This window comes from Salmo salar, chromosome 21, assembly GCF_965601325.2.
Source record: "Salmo salar chromosome 21, fSalSal1, whole genome shotgun sequence".
In the NCBI taxonomy this organism is placed as follows: Eukaryota; Metazoa; Chordata; class Actinopteri; order Salmoniformes; family Salmonidae; genus Salmo; species Salmo salar.
The window spans coordinates 42,103,119-42,125,069 of record NC_138311.1 but is presented as its reverse complement, the minus strand read 5'-3'; the positions used below and the strand labels follow the sequence as shown (position 1 = coordinate 42,125,069).

The 21,951-nt window shown below is 42.2% G+C and overlaps 1 protein-coding gene across 2 annotated transcripts in view; it reads right to left on the bottom strand.

Annotated features, from left to right (window-relative positions):
• Positions 1–13,624, bottom strand: part of LOC106582349 (vesicle-trafficking protein SEC22a) — a 41,413-nt gene extending 27,789 nt beyond the window's left edge. The window contains exon 1 of one of the 2 annotated variants that reach the window (XM_045704773.2): positions 13,473–13,624. The gene's annotated coding sequence lies outside the window, so the exon portion shown is untranslated. The remainder of the gene's footprint in view (positions 1–13,472) is intronic. The other variant, XM_045704774.2, reaches the window with a different exon arrangement.
• Positions 13,625–21,951: the final 8,327 nt, after the last annotated feature.

The following is a 21,951-nucleotide window of genomic DNA, read 5'->3' as shown; positions in this document are numbered from 1 at the left end:
GGTTATATCCGGGAAGACCAGCTCTTGAAGGAAAGTCGAGTGTAACACAGCCGTTCGCCATTGAAATTTCTACCTGAAGGAGCCACGTTGTTTGTGCTTAGCAGTATTGAGTTGAGATCAAACCAGTCGGCAAGAAAAAAAATGTAATAAGTAAATGTCAAATTGGCTTTCTCCCTAACCATCGCACTACTGACCATATATACACACACACACACATTAATAAACACGTCCACCAAAAAAAAAAGAGGGCAAAATCTTGGCTTGCTTTATTGACTTTAAAAAAAGCATGATTCTATTTGGCATGAAGGGCTATTCTACAAAATTCTCCAAAGTGGGCTTGGTGGTAAGGTGTATGACTTAATAAAATGTATGTACACAGAAAATAAATGTGCAATAAAAATCAAACCAAAGAACAGAATTATTTTCACAATGTCGAGGTGTGAGACAAGGCTGCAGTTTGAGTTCAAACCTTTTCAACATTTATATCAATGAATTAGCAGACATGTTGGACCATTCTCCAGCCCCAGGACTCACACTATTTGACACAGAGGTGAAATACCTGCTATATGCTGATGACTTGGTACTTCTATCACCAACCAAAGAAGGTCTTCAACAGAACATTAATATTCTAGAGCAATATTGCCATAATTGGGCCCTGGCAGTAAAATAAAAAAAAAAACGAAAATCATGATTTTCCAAAAGAAAACCAGATTTCAGAAATACAAATATAAATTCACCCTGAACAACACCATCATTGAACACACTAAAAATTACACCTACCTTGGTCTGACCATATCGGCATCGGGAAACTTTAATATGGCAGTGAATGCACTCAAAGAAAAAGCCCGCAGAGCATTGTATGCAATAAAAATGAAATCATTCAAAAATCAACATCCCAATTAGAATTTGGACCAAAATATTTGACAGTGTAATCCTACCAATAGCTCTTTACGGAAGTGAGGTTTGGGGGCCACTCAATAAACTGGACTTTAAAATGTGGGACAAACATCCAATTGAAGCCCTACATGCAGAATTCTGTCAGAAAATCCTACAACTCCAGAGAAATACACCAACTAATGCATGTAGGGCAGAATTGGTCCGCTTTCCAGTAATAATGAAAATACAGAAAAGATCATTTAAAATTTTGGCTACATCTAAATTCAAGTCCAAATTCAAGTCTGCAATTTAAAGCACTCCAAACCCAAGAGCTGAGCCCAGAAACGAGCCCTCTCAGTCAGCTGGTGTTGGACCTCACCAACCAAGCGGACACCAGCACTGCTTCAAAAGAAAGAATTCAAATAAACAAAATCATTAACCAAATCAAAGGACTCATATTTACAACATTGGAAAAATAAAACAAAACCCCAAAGCCGACTAAATTGCTATCTGACCCTAAACAGAGAATATGAATTGGCTGATTATCTCCACTCTGTCAGAGATACAAAGCAGAGAGAGATCCTTACCAAGTACAGGCTGAGTGACCACCGATTGGCAATAGAAACCGGCAGACATAAAAAGACATGGCTACCCAAAAGAGGAGCATGTATGTGGTCACTGCACGACAAGGGAGGTAGAGACAGATGCACTTTCTCCTTTACTGTGATAAATATTCCTCACAAAGAGATTCCTTATCCTCTCTGGGCTAGGCGGGACGAATTCGTCCCACGTACTCAACAGCCAGTTGAATCCTGTGGCGCGTTATTCAAATACCTTAGAAATGCTATTACTTAAATTTCTCAAACATATGACTATTTTACACCATTTTAAAGACAAGACTCTCGTTAATCTAACCACACTGTCCGATTTCAAAAAGGCTTTACAACGAAAGCAAAACATTAGATTATGTCAGCAGAGTACCCAGCCAGAAATAGACACCTATTTTTCAAGCTAGCATATAATGTCACATAAACCCAGAAGACAGCTAATGCAGCACTAACCTTTGATGATCTTCATCAGATGACACACCTAGGACATTATGTTACACAATACATGCATGTTTAGTTCAATCAAGTTCATATTTATATAAAAACCAGCTTTTTACATTAGCATGTGACGTTCAGAACTAGCATACCCCCCGCAAACCTCCGGTGAATTTACTAAATTACTCACGATAAACGTTCACAAAAAAACAATTATTTTAAGAATTATAGCTACAGAACTCCTTTGTGCAATCGAGGTGTCCGATTTTAAAATAGCTTTTCGGTGAAAGCACATTTTGCAATATTCTCAGTAGATAGCCCAGCCATCACGGCTAGCTATTTAGACACCCACCAAGTTTAGCCCTGACCAAAGTCAGATTTACTATTACAAAAGTTTGATTACCTTTGATGTTCTTCGTCAGAATGCACTCCCAGGACTGCTACTTCAATAACAAATGTTGGTTTGGTCCAAAATAGTCCATCGTTATATCCAAATAGCGGCGTTTTGTTTGTGCGTTCTAGACACTATCCGAAGTGTAAATAAGGGTCACGAGCATGGCGCAATTCGTGACAAAACATTTAAATATTCCATTACCGTACTTCGAAGCATGTCAACCGCTGTTTAAAATCCATTTTTATGCCATTTTTCTCGTAAAAAAAGCGATAATATTCCGACCGGGAATCTGCGTTTAAGTAAACAGAGGAAAGAAAACAAAGCATTCGGTCGACGTGGGCACGCGCCTGAGTCTCACAGTACTGTAACCAGCCACTACCCAAACGCGCTACTTTTTTTCAGCCAGAGCCTGCAAAGCCACGATTCAGCTTTTTGCCGCCTTCTGAGAGCCTATGGGAGCCGTAAGAAGTGTCACGTTATAGCAGAGATCCTCAGTCTTCAATAAACAGAGGCAAGAAGAACGACACCTTGTCAGACAGGCCACTTCCTGCATGAAATCTTCTCAGGTTTTGGCCTGCCATATGAGTTCTGTTATACTCAGACACCATTCAAACAGTTTTAGAAACTTTAGGGTGTTTTCTATCCATATGTAATAAGTATATGCATATTCTAGTTACTGGGCAGGAGTAGTAACCAGATTAAAAAACGTACCCGATTTATCCAGCCGTGTCAATACTGCCCCCTAGCCCTAACTGGTTATTTACAGAAATGACTACATTTATTCCAAATTTGAACTTATTAAACCCAGAGGAAAAACTCAAAATACTCATGGGCGAAGGAGTAATGGCTCCTCTTGCAGCCAAATATGTATTTGCCTGCCATAGCCTGAGGGACACTGAATAATATAATCTGCATAGTAAGCAGTAACTTACTTATTATTACTATTATTGTTGTTAATCATTCCAAATAGTAGCAGTATGGGTGGTAATGGTAATGATAGCAGTTTAGTGATGGTGATGGTAGTAGTAGTGGTAATGATAGTAGTTGTAGTACTGATGTAATGGTGAAGATGACCGTTATTAAGTTATTGATTCATTTTCCATATTTCAATTTATTACATTGTACTATTTTGTTATTCTTTTTATTCAATTTTGTATTATTATTATTCACTGCCATTTTATATTATTATCTGTTATTGTTTATAATTGTATTACAACGTTGTTGCTTTGGCAATATTGACAATGTTTTTCATGCCAATAAAGCAGTTTGAATTTGAATTCATTTTCCCCTATATTATCGAAAGAATTATAGCGAGTAAATCTGGAAAATTAAAGGCAAAGTCCAGATATACAGATCTACACGATATTATTGACGAAATTGATAGAGAAAGTGACACTGAGTTACCCCCGCCCGGCTAGGTGTGAAGTCTGTCAAAGAAGCAGAGGTGGGGAAGAGAAACCTGCAATCAGAGAGGAGGGTCGTTGGCACTCTGTGCTGGAGGATGTGGCGCCACCACCTCCAATATTTAGACCGAAAAGGCCACCAGGACCTCAACTGGACATGACCCATGCAACTTTTTCAGCTGTTTTTCCACCGTCAGTTGTTGATTCCCAGGTGTTGAACACTAATAAGTATGGTGCTAAGAAGCAGGCAGGTAAGAAAGAGGGATGGAAGCCCATTTCCATGTCAGATCTTTTTTGTTACCTGTCAATGGTCATTTACATGGGTCTTGTGAAGCTGAAAACCCTGAAAGACTACTGGAAAACTACTTCCCTCTATCAACCGCCTTTCCCCTCCACTGTCATGCAAAAGGTTTCTGACAATCTCACAGGCACTTAATATCAGTGACCCAGAAGTTGATAAGGACAACGCGAAGAAGCGAGACACAGCAAGGTTTGATAGAGGTTATATTTTGCAGAGCCTATCACAGTGTGGTTGAGGCCTGCAAGACCTATTTTCAGCCCGTCCAGAAACTTTCCATCGATGAGAGGATGGTAGCCTCAAAAGGCCAGAATAGGCCTAAAACAATACATGTGTAATAAACCAACTAAATGGGGCTACAAACTGTTTGTTTTGGCTGATTCTGCGTGTGCATACACGTGCAATTTTTTTGTTGAGGGGAAAAGCAGTTTTGCGACCGGTAAAGGACTCAGTTATGGAGTTTCGATTTTCAACTGCTGGGGAAGGGCTACAAACTTTTTGTGGACAACTTCTACACAAGCCCTACCCTGTTCACAGACCTGAGGAAGCTGGATGTGTGGGCTTGTGGCACCATTCGGACCAACAGTGGGCTTTCCGAAAACCAAGGCAAATGACATGCCTAAGCGGGCTGAGCGGGGTACCATGAGATGGATTTGCCAAGATGGTCTGCTCTTTCTGAAGCGGATGGATACCAGAGAGGTGCTCATGTGCACCATTATCCACAAGTCCTTCAGTGGCGATCACGTCGTCAGGCGTGTGAAGGGCGCTATTGGGGCACGGACCACCAAAAATGTACCCATTCCTGCAGCCATACAGGATTACAACAAGGGCATGGGAGGTGTGGACCTGTCAGACACGCTGATAGGTTACTACAATGTTCTCCACAAGACAATGAAATGGTACAAGACATTTTTCTATAATTTCATCGACATTGCTGTGGTGAATGCCTTCATCCTCCAGAAGGAAATGGCTAAAAGCTGTGGACAGCCCCCCCATCTCACAGCTAGCCTTCCGAGAGCAGCTCATCCAGGAGCTTGCTTGCTACAGGAAGTCCACTGCAGCACCTTCTGTCCCCTCTACCTCTGTCCTTTCTGCTCCAACCAGTGGTGTTCACCTGCCCAGATTCATCTCTGCAGGCATGAATGTGCCTCAGGGCAAAAAGGGCACAGTAGGGAGGCGTCGTTGTGCGCTTTGTCACAGGAAATGCCCCATCACCTACACCACTTGTTCAGTAACCCTCTGCTTTACAGCAGAAAGAGACTGCTATGGGGCATGGCATCAGTAGCACAATATTGTGTAGAGGACTGAGGGTCTTCACAATATTGTACTTTGAATGTGTGTAAATAGTACCCTTGTTAATTCAATTTTTTTCAAATTTCCCTTTTTTTGGGGGGGGGGGGGGGGTGTGTTAGAATAGCATTTTGTATATAGTTATTTACTTCAAAAAGTATCACTTCGGCCACATCTGGGAAACTTGTGTAGGACACCTGGGTGACTACATGCTCACCCATTCCTGAATAGAGGTCGACCGATTAATCGGAATGGCCGATTAATTAGGGCCGATTTCAAATTTGTGTAACAATCAATTTTTTTTACACCTTTATTTAACTAGGCAAGTCAGTTAAGAACACATTCTTATTTTCAATGACGGCCTAGGAACGGTGGGTTAACCTGTTAGGGATAGGGGGCAGTATTTACACGGCCGGATAAAAAAACGTACCCGATTTAATCTGGTTATTACTACTGCCCAGAAACTAGAATATGCATATAATTATTGGCTTTGGATAGAAAACACCCTAAAGTTTCTAAAACTGTTTGAATGGTGTCTGAGTATAACAGAACTCATATGGCAGGCAAAAACCTGAGAAGATTCCTTACAGGAAGTGGCCTGTCTGACCATTTCTTGGGCTTCTACACTCTCTTTATTGAAAACTTAGGATCTCTGCTGTAATGTGACACTTCCTACAGCTCCCATAGGCTCTCAGAAGGCGGGAAAAAGCTGAATGATGTCTTTGCAGGCCATGGCTGAAAAACATTAGCGCCTTTGGTAAGTGGTATATCAGAGGACCATGAGACTGAGGCGGGTGCACCGGCGACCCCATGTTTTTATATTCTCTCTTTGAAAGTAAACAGGGTTTCCCGGTCGGAATATTATCGCTTTTTTTACGAGAAAAATGGCATAAAATTGATTTTAAACAGCGGTTGACATGCTTCGAAGTACGGTAATGGAATATTTAGAAATTGTCACGAAACGCGTCGGGCGCATCACCCTTCTTTACCCTTCGGATAGTGTCTTGAACGCACGAACAAAACAGAGGATATTTGAACATAACTATGGATTATTTTGAACCAAACCAACATTTGTTATTGAAGTAGAAGTCCTGGGAGTGCATTCTGACGAAGAACAGCAAAGGTAATCAAATTTTTTTTATAGTAAATCTTACTTTGGTGAGGGCTAAACAGCTAGCCCGTGATGGCTGGGCTATCTACTCAGAATATTGCAAAATGTGCTTTCACCGTAAAGCTATTTTAAAAATCGGACATAGCGATTGCATAAAGGAGTTCTGTATCTATAATTCTTAAAATAATTGTTAGGATTTTTGTGAACGTTTATCGTGAGTAATTTAGTAAATTCACCGGAAGTTTGCGGTGGGTATGCTAGTTCTGAACGTCACATGCTAATGTAAAAAGCTGTTTTTTGATATAAATATGAACTTGATTGAACAAAACATGCATGTATTGTACAACTGTCCTAGGATTGTCATCTGATGAAGATCAAAGGTTAGTGCTGCATTTAGCTGTGGTTTGGGTTTATGTGACATTATATGCTAGCTTGAAAAATGGGTGTCTGATTATTTCTGGCTAGGTACTCTCCTGACATAATCTAATGTTTTGCTTTCGTTGTAAAGCCTTTTTGAAATCGGACAGTGTGGTTAGATTAACGAGAGTCTTGTCTTTAAAATGGTGTAAAATAGTCATGTTTGAGAAATTGAAGTAATAGCATTTCTAAGGTATTTGAATAACGCGCCACGGGATTCCACTGGCTGTTGAGTAGGTGGGACGATTTCGTCCCACATACCCTAGAGAGGTTAACTGCTTTGTTCAGGGGCAGAACGACAGATTTTTACCTTGTCAGCTCAGGGATTCGTTTTTGCAAACTTCCGGTTACTAGTCCAACGCTCTAACCACCTGCCTTACATTGCACTCCACGAGGAGCCTGCCTGTTACGCGAATGCAGTAAGAAGCCAAGGTAAGTTGCTAGCTAGCATTAAACTTATCTTATAAAAAACAATCAATCATACTCACTAGTTAACTACACATTGCTGATGATATTACTAGTTTATCTGGCCTGTCCTGCATATAATCGATGCGGTGCGCATTCGCGAAAAAGGACCGGCATTGCTCCAACGTGTACCTAACCATAAACATCAATGTCTTTCTTAAAATCAATCAATACACACGTATATATTTTTAAACCTGCATATTTAGCTAAAATAAATCCAGGTTAGCAGGCAATATTAACCAGGTGAAATTGTGTCACTTCTCTTGCGTTCATTGCACGCAGTGTCAGGGTATATGCAACAGTTTGGGCCGCCTGGCTCGTTGCGAACTAATTTACCAGAATTTTACGTAATTATGACATAACATTGAAGGCTGTGCAATGTATCAAATCAAATTCAAATCAAATCAAATGTAGCAGGAATATTTAGACTTAGGGATGCCACGTTTTGTTTGAGATGATAGTTTCCGGATTTAACCATATTAATGACCTAAGGCTCATATTTCTGTATGTTTATTATATTATAATTAAGTCTATGATTTGATAGAGCAGTCTGACTGAGCGGTGGTAGGCACCAGCAGGCTCGTAAGCATTCATTCAAACAGCACTTTCGTGCGTTTTGCCAGCAGCTCTTCACTGTGCTTCAAGCATTGCGCTGTTTATGACTTCAAGCCCATCAACTCCCAAGATTAGGCTGGTGTAACCGATGTGAAATGGCTAGCTAGTTAGCGGGGTGCGCGCTAATAGCGTTTCAAACGTCACTCGATCTGAGACTTGGAGTAGTTGTTCCCCTTGCTCTGCATGTGTAACGCTGCTTCGAGGGTGGCTTTTGTCGATGTGTTCCTAGTTCGAGCCCAGGTAGTAGCGAGGAGAGGGACGGAAGCTATACTGTTACACTGGCAATACTAAAGTGCCTATAAGAACATCCAATAGTCAAAGGTATATGAAATACAAATCGTATATAGAGAGAAATAGTCCAATAATAACTACAACCTAAATCTTCTTACCTGGGAATATTGAAGACTCATGTTAAAAGGAACCACCAGCTTTCATATGTTCTCATGTTCTGAGCAAGGCACTTAAACGTTAGCTTTCTTACATGGCACATATTGCACTTTTACTTTCTCCAACACTTTGTTTTTGCATTATATAAGCCAAATTGAACATGTTTCATTATTTATTTGAGGCTAAATAGATTTTATTGATGTATTATATTAAGTTAAAATAAGTGTTCATTCAGTATTGTTGTAATTGTCATTATTACAAAAAAATATTTTACAAAAAAAAAAAAAACAGGCCGATTAATCGGTATTGGCATTTGAGGTAGGAGAGATTGGAACAGAGAAGCTCCAGAGGAGACGGCTCTTTTTCGAGGAGCTGGGCAAGGCATTGGTAAGAACTCAAATCCAGAGGACCCCAGCTTCTGCAGCCATTGTGAGTAACATTCAGGAGGAGGATGCTGGCGCCCCATCCACCCGACCCACAGAACCAACACCACCAATACCAGAAGTGTGAGTGATGTTGCACACGTGTGCGTCTGACTCTCCTACCTTGGCCTGCTGAAACTAAGTAAAATTCCCGAACTAAGTTCTCATCATTCTAGATTGCAGCTGGTAGCAACAAGAAGTGCTGGGATGTGTGTGGACCAAAGAAGGACAGGAAGACACACAAAAAAAATAAACATCCTCTCACTGTCAACTGCACTTATTTTCAGCAAACTTAACATGTGTAATTATTTCTATGAACATAAGACTCAAACTGAGACAAACTGAACAAGTTCCACAGACATGTGACCAACAGAAATGGAATAATGTGTCCCTGAAGGGGGCGGGGTTCAAAATCAAAAGTAACAGTATCTGGTGTGGCCACCAGCTGCATTAAGTACTGCAGTGCATCTCCTCCTCATGGACTGCACCAGATTTGCCAGTACTTGCTGTGAGATGTTACCCCACTCTTCCACCAAGACACCTGAAAGTTGACAGACATTTCTGTGGGGGGGGGGGGGGTCCGATGACGCTGCGACACCGCCCCAGACGGACCCTCCACCTCCAAATCGATCCTGCTCCAGAATAAAGGCCTCGGTGTAACGCTCATTCCTTTGACGATAAACGCGAATCCGATCATCACCCCTGGTGAGACAAAACCTCGACTTGTCAATGAAGAGCACTTTTTACCAGTCCTGTCTGGTTCAGCGACGGTGGTTTTGTGCCAATAGGCGATGTTGTTGCCGGTGATGTCTGGTGAGGACCTGCCTTACAACAGGCCTACAAGCCCTCAGTCCAGCCTCTCTCAGCCTATTGCAGACAGTCTGAGCACTGATGGAGGGATTGTGCGTTCCTGGTGTAACTCGGGCAGTTGTTGTTGCCATCCTGTAACTGTCCCGCAGGTCTGATGTTTGGATGTTCCGATCCTGTGCAGGTGTTGTTACACGTGGTCTGCCACTGCGAGGACGATCAGCTGTCTGTCCTGTTTCCTTGTAGTGCTGTCTTACACGTCTCACAGTAAGGACATTGCAATTTATTGCCTTGCCACATCTGCAGTCCTCATGCATCCTTGCAGCATGCCTAAGGCATGTTCATGCAGATGAGCAGGGACCCTGGGGATCCTAATTTGTGTTTTTCAGAATCAGTAGAAAGGCCTCTTTAGTCTCCTAAGTTCTCATAACTGTGACCTTAATTGCCTACCGTCTGTAAGCTCTTAAACATTCCACAGGTGCATGTTCATTAATTCTCAATTTGATTAATTTCACTATTATTTAACCGGGTAGGCTAGTTGAGAACAAGCTCTCATTTACAACTGCGACCTGGCCAAGATAAAGCAAAGCAGTGCGACAAACACCAGAGTTAGTTACATATGGAATAAACATAGTCAATAATACAAAAGAAAGTCTATATACAGTGTGTGCAAATGAGGTAAGATTAGGGAGGTAAGGCAATAAATAGGCCATAGTGGCGAAAAAAACAATAGAGCAATTTAACACTGGAGTGATAGATGTGCAGAAGATGAATGTGCAAGTAGAGATACTGGGATGCAAAATAAATAAATAACAGTATGGGGATGAGGTAGTTGGATGGGCTATGTACAGGTGCAGTAATCTGTGAGCTGCTCTGATAGCTGGTGCTTAAAGTTAGTGAGGGAGATAGGAGTCTCCAGCTTCAGTGATTTTTGCAGTTCATTCCAGTCATTGGCAGCAGAGAACGGGAAGGAAAGGCAGCCCAATGAGGAATTGGCTTTGGGGATGACCAGTGAAAAATACCTGCTGGAGCGCGTGCTATGGGTGGGTGCTGCTATGGTGACCAGTGAGCTGAGATAAGGCGGGGCTTTACCTAGCAAAGATGGGTTTGGCAGTGGGTTTGGCAACGAATATGAAGCGAGGGCCAGCCAACGAGAGCATACAGGTCACAGTGGTGGGTAGTATATGGGGCTTTGGTAACAAAACAGATGGCACTGTGATAGACTACATCCAATTTGTTGAGTAGAGTGTTGAAGGCTATTTTGTAAATGACATCGAAGTCAAGGATCGGCAGGATAGTCAGTTTTACGAGGGTATGTTTGGCAGCATGAGTGAAGGATGCTTTGTTGCGAAATAGGAAGCAGATCCTAGATTTAATTTTGGATTGGAGATGCTTAATGTGAGTCTGGAAGGAGAGTTTACAGTCTAACCGGACAACTAGGCATTTGTCCGCATATTCTAAGTCAGAACCGTCCAGAGTATTGATGCTGGACGGGCGGGCAGGTGCAGGCAGCGATCGGTTGAAGAGCACGCATTTAGTTTTACTTGCATTTAAGAGCAGTTGGAGGCCACAGAAGGAAAGGTATGGCATTGAAGCTCGTCTGAAAGTTAGTTAACACAGTGTCCAAAGAAGGGCCAGAAGTATACAGAATGGTGTCGTCTGCGTAGAGGTGGATCAGAGAATCACCAGCAGCAAGAGCGACATCATTGATGTATACAGAGAAGAGAGTCTGAGAAGTAGTTGGTGAACCAGGCGAAGCAGTCATTTGAGAAACCAAGGCTGTTGAGTCTGCCGATAAGAATGTGGTGATTGACAGTCGAAAGCCTTGGCCAGGTCGATGAATACAGCTGCACAGTCTTGTCTCTTATCGATGCCGGTTATGATATCGTTTAGGACCTTGAGCGTGGCTGAGGTGAACCCATGACCAGCTCGAAAACCAGATTGCATAGCGGAGAAGGTACGGTGTGATTTAAAATGGTCGGTCAGCTGTTTGTTAACTTGGCTTTCGAAGACCTTAGAAAGGCAGGGTAGGATAGATATAAGTCTGTAGCAGTATGGGTCTAGAGTGCCTCCCCCTCCAATCTTTGGGAATCTCAGACGATACGAAAAAGAGGTTGAACAAGCTAGTAATAGGGGTTGCAACAATTTCGGTGGGTGATTTTAGAAAGAGAAGGTCCAGATTTTGCAGCTCTTTCAGAACATCAGCATTTGGGTGAAGGAGAAATGGGGGAGGTTTGGGCAAGTTGCTGTGGGGTGGTGCAGTGCTGTTGACCAGGGTAGCCAGGTGGAAAGCATGGCCAGCCGTAGAGAAATGCTAATTGAAATTCTCCATTATCGTGGATTTATCGGTGGTAACAGTGTTTCCTAGCAGGTGGGAGGAGGTGCTCTTATTCTCCATGGACTTTACAGTGTCCGATAACTTTTTGGAGTTTGTGCTACAGGATGCAAATTTCTTTTTTAAAAAGCTAGCCTTTGCGCTCCTAACTGCCTGTGTATACTGGTTCCTAACTTTCCTGAAAGGTCTCATTTCGCGGGGGCTATTCGATGCTAATGCAGTCAGGTCTGGAGTGAACCAAGGGCTATATATGTTCCTGGTGCTACATTTTTGAATGGGGCATGATTGTTTAAGATGGTGAGGAAAGCACTTTTAAAGAACAACCAGGCATCCTCTACTGACAGAATGAGGTCAATATCCTTCCAGGATACCCGGGCCAGGTCGATTAGGAAGGCCTGCTCGCTGAAGTGTTTTAGGGAGCGTTTGACAGTGATGAGGGGTGGTTGTTTGACCGCAATTGTTTATGGTTCATTGAACAAGCATGGGAAACAGTGTTTAAACCCTTTACAATTAAGATCTGTGAAGTTATTTGGATTTTTACAAATTATCTTTAAAAGACAGGGTCCTGAAAAAGGGACGTTTCTTTTTTTGCTGAGTTTAGTACACATGCATCAAGTGCAAGAAATACATTTGCAACACACAGTAAAATTCTGTCCCTCATGTGCTGTGGAAGCCACCCTTAATTTGTGTTAATTTATCATTTCCATAAAATACTGTATGTAAAATTTGGCCTTCCAATTGTTTCAGTTATATAAAAATAGAACTTTTATTTATAAATGTGATCTAGCAGAGGTAAATTGCAGAGATTAAGCATGCATCTATATTACTTGTAATTGATAAGTCAACATTAAGTATTTTTAGGTACATTTTTATGGGTGTTTTGTTTCAAAAACACAATAATGTTGTGGGTCCATAAGGAAGGTAAGGACCTCCTTACCTTTCATATCAGCGATAAATAATTTTCAAAAACCAAAAAGGTTAAATTGATTCACACCTATATATGGTTAAGGAGTAACGGTAGGCTCCAAGAGGACATATTGGGCTACTTAATACGCCTCGCGAAAAAAATGTGCCCTCTCCAAGCCCCTGGCTAGTAAGCTAACTGGCTACATTTGTCTTGAGTGAGCCTGCATTTTTTTCCTCTCCATTGTTTACCAGGATATGGTACATGCATAAGCGATTGATAGCTCAGTAACACTGGACATGGAGATAGCTGAAGCTAGCTAGGTTGATCAGCAGATTGCTGGCAAAATCCGTTGTCGAGGATGGTGCAAAATGTGATAGCTAGCTAGTGATGTTTGCTAATTTGCTAGCTTAACATTACGTTATATTTAATAGCAGGACTACTCGGTTAGCTTGGCATTGGCATTTAATATCTTTATCCACGTCGCATAATATCAATTAAAAAGACACCACCTTTTTTTAGCTAGTTACTCAAATACCCGCTTTTGCTCTCTCCTCGTCCTACGTGCTGTCAGTTAGCAAGCTACTGCACTCTAGCTAACATTAACTAGCTGTCAAGAGCAAAACTAACATAGCTTTCCAAACAGAACATTAATTGTTATTTTGTGAGCTAACCTGAAAAGACGCGTGTCAATGCAACACTCACCACAAAGTAGTTTATTTCTCGTAACGTAGCATCACCGGGCACCGTTTTTATTTGCCTACATTCTGTTGTGGCGCAAACTTACACGCAGGACAGATGCCGCGTTCGATATTTGGCGGAACTAGTAACTTCCGACATGCTAACTGGATAGTTGTACACGTGCCGCGTGTAATCAGTTAGCTATTCGGATATTTCGAGTTCCGACTGGGACATGAACGCGTTAAGAAACTCGTATGTTTACGTGTTTGACGGAACGTCTCGCTGTGCATTATGGGTAATGCCAACGTGATGCATGCGCAGGTTGACATTTATTGGGATGAGTCTTGTCTTGGAGGCAGCACTGAGAGAATTCCGCTAGATTGTCCAGCTGCAAAGTCAAAGTTGGCTTTATTGTAAACATTTCTGAAAAAAAAAATGTGTATTTGTTGTCTTTAAATGAAGGTTAAGCACTAAGGTTAGCAGTGTGGTTAGGTTTAAAATAATATTGTAGGACTTTGTGGCTATGCCAGCTTGTGACCACTCTGCAGAGCTGCCTCTAGAACAAGATTCATGACAAAAACGCTAACCTGTGAAGCGTGAATGCATTCTCATCAGCACCAGTTTAACACCAAGAAATGAATGGATGGATTATCATGGATACCACAGCATATTGGAAAATAGTGTCGCTAACATTAGTCAGATATATATTTGTATAGGTTGAAAGGGCTGGCTTTTTATATATAAGTACCAGTCAAAAGTTGACACACCTACTCATTCAAGGGTTTCTTTATTTTTACTATTTTCTACATTGTAGAATAATAGTGAAGACATCAAAACTATGAATTAACACACATGGAATCATGTAACCAAAAAAAAAAAGGTGTTAAACGTGGTATTAGTTACTCTAACAATACAAATGGGTACTCAAATGTTACACCACCTGGTGTTGTGCATGTGTAATTTTAATAGTACATACCTCCCTTTGAGATTCCAATATAACATCTTCACAAATAATCCATTCTTTAGGATATACAACATAAGACATTCCCTATGCTATTCTATTGCATTAAACTAATTCTGAAATCACCTTCCTTTAACTGAAACACTTCCACAATTGTGTGCTCCACTGATCTAAGTCAGTGTAAATAACATGAGATTTTATTTCACGTGCTTGGGTAAATACGTATTTAACACGTGCTTGGGTAAATACGTATTTAACACGTGCTTGGGTAAATACGTATTTAACACGTGCTTGGGTAAATACGTATTTAACACGTGCTTGGGTAAATACGTATTTAACACGTGCTTGGGTAAATACGTATTTAACACGTGCTTGGGTAAATACGTATTTAACACGTGCTTGGGTAAATACGTATTTAACACGTGCTTGGGTAAATACGTATTTAACACAAGTCTTTTAGTTTATTTTTCTTTTCTTTGTTCAGAGAGCAGTAGGGGTAGTGTTCATTCTCAGTGGTGGAAAATCCACCAGCTGTTTCTGAGCTGGGCTCAGACTGACTCTGAAAGAGTTCTCTCAGTGGACTGTTTTTTTCATTACATTCTGTCTGTGGAACGTGCATGTTACACACGCCTCTTGGAGGGAACGCAACACCATCTCCCCGTGGAGTGAAAGAGGTATGTGATTGCAGGTGTGGGCAAGGATGACAGAGGGAGAATATAGTACCGTTTACAGGGAATTTAATTTTCTTCACATGGTAATTTGGGAAAGAGCTGGACGGAACCAAAGCAAAGAAAGTAAAAGTTAGAGCTCCCTCTCCTACCTTACTAGCAACAACTGGCACACTAACCAAAATACAGGGGGATGGTCCACCCAGGTCTTACCTAGTGTGCATGGACAGTACATACTACAGGTATATGTACACCCACAGGCCTCTTGCCTAAGCACTCCCAAGGTGCCTTCCCCCTGGGAACAAATGAAACAGAATACTAACTTAGTAAACAATTTCACTAATCAAAAACACAGTCCTATGACATACATAAACATCAGCCAAACCAGCTACAAAATACTTCACAAATTATACAGACCAACACACAGGACATACCAAGCCACTCTCACTGAGCAGCAACCAATACAGCACATACCCAGAAGCTCTCTCCTCCTAACAAAAGGAACACTGGCTTTTAAAGCTGCAGAAGGAGTCGGTAATTGAAAACAGCTGTATCTCCTGATGAGAGGGCGGGGTCAGAGCTCCAATCATCAATGGGGTCGACCAATCAGCTGCTTAAGACTTCAGGAAGCCATTTCCTGAAATACACACATACAAACCCACAACAACACAGAAACTGGGGAACATAACAGTGCACCACAGAAACACTTGGATAGCTAGAGAACAGCCTATCCTCTGCCATCACAACTGGTAACTCACTTGTTGTTCCATCCCATCTAGCAAGCATCTAATCAACATGTCTGCAAACCACTTTACTATCTCCCAACATGACCTTTTAGGAGACAGGTCCAGTCACTGTCTATGAATCCAGGAATCCATTTTGGCCCATGACTGACATTTCTGGGAAGGACAGGGTACCCCCTCTCCAGAACTTCAGCCCTTGGTACGTTTGTCATGGTTCTCTTCCTTTCTGCATTCAACTTTACTTTCAGGTATGGATAGACTAGGTCCAGTGTGGAGCGTAGTCTATGACCTAATAACATCTCAGCAGGAGAAAGTCCTGTTGTGGATTGAGGTGTTATTCTGTAGCTGAACAGAACACATGACACTTTTGCTGCTATGCTGCCTTCTGCACTTTTCTTCATCATTTCTTTGAATGTCTGCACTGCGCGTTCCACCAGTCTATTTGAAGATGGATGATATGGAGCATATGTCAGATGCACAATATCGTTGTTTCTGAATAATTCTTATGTTTCTGTACTCACGAAACAGGTTGCATTATCGCTCACCACTATCTCAGGTATCCCTTGGTTACTAAATCTCTGTCGCAGGCCATCTATAGTGGTGGTGGATGAAGCAGAACTAACCAGATACACATCCATCCATTTTGATTGTGCATCAATGATTATCAGGAACATTTTCCCCATGAATGGCCCTGCGTAATCTATGCGCAATCTTCTCCAAGGTTTCTCTGGAAACTCCCAAGGGTGGAGCAGAGCAGTTGCTGGTGCCTTTCTGTGTTCCTGACATGTGTAACATGTCTTGACTCGAATCATGAAAAACATCCCCAGACCATTAATCCTCCTCCACCAAACTTTACAGTTGCCACTATACATTCGGGCAGGTAGCTTTCTCCTGGAATCCACCAAACCCAGATTCGTACATCGGCCTGCCAGATGGTGAAGCGTGATTTATCACTCCAGAGAACGCGATTCCACTGCTCCAGAGTCCAATGGTGGTGAGCTTTACACCACTCCAGCCAACGCTTGGCATTGCGCATGGTGATCTTAGGCTTGTACTGTAAGTGGCTAGTAGTTATTGTGCTGACGATGCTTCCAGAGGCAGTTTGGAACTCATTAGTGAGTGTTGCAACCGAGGACAGACGATTTTTACACGCTACGTGCTTCAGCAATTGGCGGTCCCGTTCTGTGAGCTTGTGTGGCCTACCACTTCGTGGCTGAGCCATTACTGCTCCTAGACATTTCCACTTCACAATAACGGCACTTACAGTTGACCGGGGAAGCTCTAATGGCAGAAAAAATACAAACTGACTTGTTAGAAAGACGGCGCCACATTGAAGGTCACTGAGCTATTCAGTAAGGCCATTCTATGGCCAATGTGTTACTATGGAGATTGCATGGCTGTGTGCTCGATTTTATAAACCTGTCAGCAACGAGTGTGGCTGAAATAGCCGAATCCCCTAATTTGAAGGGGTGTCCACATACACTATATGTAAAAGTATGATTGGGGACACTGCCCTGTGTAGGGTGCTGTCTTTCGGATGGGATGTTAAACGGGTGTCCTGACTCTCTGAGGTCATTAAAGATCCCATTGCACTTATCGTAAGAGTAGGGGTGTTAACCCCGGTGTCCTGGCTAAATTCCCAATCTGGCCCTCATACCATCACGGCCATCTAATCATCCCCAGCTTACAATTGGCTCATTCATCCCCCTCCTCTCCTCTGAAACTATTCCCCAGGTCGTTGCTGTAAATGAGAATGTGTTCTCAGTCAACCTACCTGGTAAAATAATGATAAAATACATAAAAAAAACACCTATTGGTCTCTCAGCTCTGTCTTGCATTCGGTGTGACAGAACTGCCCCTACCCCATAGGGTGACACATCACACAAGAGAATGAGGTCCTTCTCTCCATCATAGTGAACCAACACATCTGATGACTTCATCAGTTTCTTTGATTTTGCAAACAAAGCCTCCTGCTCTTTCCCCCACTGCCACTGTCTCTTTACACAGTAGTGTGTGAAGAGGTGCTAACACTGTTTACAAGTTTGGCAAAATTCTTTTATAATAGTTTAGCAGTCGCAAGTAATATTTAACTCAGTCACATTTGTAGGAGCAGGTGTGTTCTGGATTGCTTGTTCCTTGTCATTGAGTGGATGGATACTCGTGGCATCCACTCTGTGTCCTAGGAACACTGCCTCGTTCCCCGTGAAGGTACACTTTCTCCACTTGAAATGGAAGCCTGCACTCTCCAATCTCTGTAGTACCTCAGTCAGCGTTCTCAGATGCCCCTGGTCACTCCTCCAGGATGTCATCCAAGTAAATTGTGGAATCCCTTGTAGTATTCCCTCGATGGTCCTCTGAAAAATAGCATGACTGCTGGAGACATCAAAAAGTAAAAGTTTAAACATAAACAACCCCTTGTGTGTGTTTATTGTACAATACTTCTTAGATTCCTCGTCCAGAGTGATCTGTTGACATGCATGGCTCATATCTAACTTTGTGAACTTCTGTCCACCAGCCAGATTTGTAAATAGATCCTCTATTTTTGTACAGCTCTAACTTGGATACTTTGACAGTCAGTTTGTAATCCCCACAGATGCTCAAAGTATTTTTTGGTTTCCAAACAGGCACTATGGGAGATGCCCATTCTGAGAATTTGACTGGTTCCATACTGTCCTCTTTCAAGAGACGGTCAATCTTGGCTTCTACCTTTGACTTCATGGCATAAGGCACAGGTCTTGGTTTTTAAAACCTTGGTGTGTCCTCCTTGTCTACATATATTTTAGCTGGGCGGCCTTTCAATGTTCCAAGTTCCTCTTTGAACACATTCTCATGCTTTGTCAACACTTCTTCCAATGGTCACTGTTGACCCTCATCGATCTGATTTACTGTTCCCCAGTCTAACTTTAGCTCTTTTATCCAGCCCCGACCTAGCAGGTTTGGATGCCTGATACGACTACTACAGGTAGGGGAGTCACTGTGTCTCTGTGCTGCACAGTTACATTATGTGTCTAGTCTCTCACCTGTGTACGTTTTGAGCTGCAGAGAACTAGTCTTTAAGGCCGGAACTTTTGCACTGTCCCACTACTCTGTTCGTTATGGTTACACTGCACCCTGTATCCACTTCAAACTTCACATCTGATTCATTGACTTTCAATTTTAATGGGATAGGATCTGCTTTTGGAATGTTCTCTGATATGCTGTACATTGTAAACATAAATCCTCTTCTTCCTTTTTGTTTTGTTCAGCTTCCTCGCTGATGTGACGTGTCCCATTGTTCAGCTTCCTCGCTGATGTGACGTGTCCCATACTTTTTTACTCCTTTTTCTTGCTTATGCTTTCATCCCCCTTTTGGATTGGAACTCTGGAGTGGATTTAGCCCTACATGCTCGTTTTATGTGTCCTGGCTTACCACACTTATAGTGCTTTTCATCCTGAAAAAGTGCACTCACTTTCCACGTGATCACCTTTACATGTGTAAAATGGTTTCACGTGCTCACCTCATGTGCACACTTCCCTGCCCTGTCACATTAGCACTGTAGCACATCCTTGTTGGCAGTCTCCATTGCTTGAGCAAAGACCAATGCTCTATCAAAATTGTTAAGTTCAGCCTCCGATAATAACTTAGTTTGGATTCCTTAAGATTGTCCCAATTTTATTTATTTTTATTTAACTAGGCAAGTCAGTTAAGAACAAATTCTTATTTTCAATGACGGCCTAGGAACAGTGGGTTAACTGCCTGTTCAGGGGCAGAACAACAGATTTGTACCTTGTCAGCTTGGGGATTTGAACTTGCATCCTTTCGGTTACTAGTCCAACGCTCTAACCACTAAGCTACACTGTCCCAATAATTGCAATGTTGTGCCAGTTTACGCAACACAGCTACATTGTCCAAAACACTCTCCTCTGCATTTCTGTTCCTTGATTTAAACTTATACCGTAGCACAATCTCACTTGGATTCTGGTTGAAATGTGCTTTTAGCAGCTCCACCAGTTCCTCAAAGTGTTGATCTCCAGGGTTACCAGGACTAAGCAGATTTCTCATAAGACCGTAGGTTTGGCTTCTCACTGAACTGAACAGAATGGCTTTTTTCTTGTCATCATCTTCTATTTAGTTTGCATCAAAAAAATGACCAAGTACTTCACAGTATTCCTCCCACGATTGCATATGATGATCAAAGGGAGTTACCAATCCTACCGTGGCAGCCATTTCTCTGTTAGCAGCTAGCTTCAGCTTTCTTCCAGATTTATTGGCAGACTACACTCATTGTGGCCATTTACTAAATACCTCAAAAACGAAATATGTTTTGGATGAACAAATTCATACTAATTAACCCCCCCCCCCCAAACAAAAACTGTACTATTCAGATCTCTACACACGCTCAGGAACCTGGGAGGGGTAACTTCTTCATTCAGTACTCCCTGTAACATCCAGAAAGCTATTTGCCGCCTTCACAATGATGTCGACCTTCTTAGATGTTTTATTAGTTTGACTAGCGCAATTGATCTATTATAAAACGCAACAAAGTCCACCTTCTTCATTATTAGTGTGTTGGGATTCTTCTCCTGCATGGCTTCACTGCAGACTGTGGGACATCCACGATCATCTCATCTAAACTCACTCCTTCAGATATTTTCACTACATTCACATTGAGACCTGCTGGATGGGCCTGATCCTAGTTACTGCGAACTCCATCTGTACAGGGCACTCCGGGAACGTGATTCCCATCACAATTACAACAATTTGCTTCATCTGACTCTTCAACTACTAGATATTTATTTATTGGACAAACACTTGCCACGTGTCCAAACTGTTTACAATTGTAACACTGCAGCGGCTTCTGTACATATCTCTGCATATCTCACATACCCACGTTTTGCATTAGTTGGGAGAACCACTTCACCAAATAACAGTAAAACCGATAGAATAAAAGAAGGAGCAAAGTCTATAATTCGATTCAAGCAATGTGTGTCTACCACTCCTGGAATGTTATCCCTAAACAACACAGCCTCTATGTCCAACGAGACACCAGAGATGACACCTTTAACCCTGTGCCCTACTCTGAAAATCATAGCTTTCCACATCATACGTCGACATCTTGCTGAGCCACAGAGCTGTTTTCTTTTGCATTTTTGACACACAGGAATTCAACATCATACTGCTCCTGGTCACTCTGACCGATTCCACTTTACCCAATTTGTTCTTCTCCATTTTCGAGACCGCAAACGGGTCACCCAAAAAAACATATTTTTTGTGAATTGCACTCCAACCATAAACTGCTGTTCATTTCCAACTTTATCCCTTTTAGCTGCACTCTTCTTCACCATCTTCCACTCATTCTCACCAACTGTACTCACGCCAAGAGAATCGCACAATACTTCCACTTCCACCATTGCCTCTCCAGTCATCCCCCGGACTCCCTCACTTTTTGTTGTGAAAGATGTGAGAGTTTGTGTTCTCGAAGTAGCACCCATATTGTTCTCATTCCAGCACAGCTGTTGCTTCACCAACTTTGTTCTCAATTTCGTCCGCGCTACTCGCCGCCATTTTCAACTCCAGGCCTAACACTTACCTAGCTTCAGTCTTCCAGCTTCTGAATCCTTATGTCCCTGGAACGCAAACTTTTCATGCATCCAGTTGTCCTTTTACCTTTACCTCGTCACCACTTGTAATAACCCATGGAACTCTTTATGGCTTAGAAGGAGTGACGGAGTAGCTCTTTATAAACGGATTACTTTATTACTAAGCCAGAGCATGGTGAAACAGTTAGGCAGTCACACTCAATGTGTGTATTAGTGTACATTCCAATACTCCAACAACAATACCAAAGGGTACAGAAGTGCTACACCACCTGGTGGCGTGTATGTGTAATTACGTTAATACCACATTACCACACCCACCCAATCTCCCCAGAGTGCACTGATCCTTAGGGGTCCATTTAAGCATGGAAGGACCTCCCTGAATTCCGCTCTCGACCCCAGCAGGCCAGGCTGTGGGTGCTGCAGCTACATGGTGACGATGATGGATGTCTGCCGCACTGACTACTTGATGAATGGCCAGTGGTCCAGGGGAATGTTTAGCGCTGAAAGACTGTCAAGTGAGAGAGAGGCAATGATTGCATTCACACTGACTA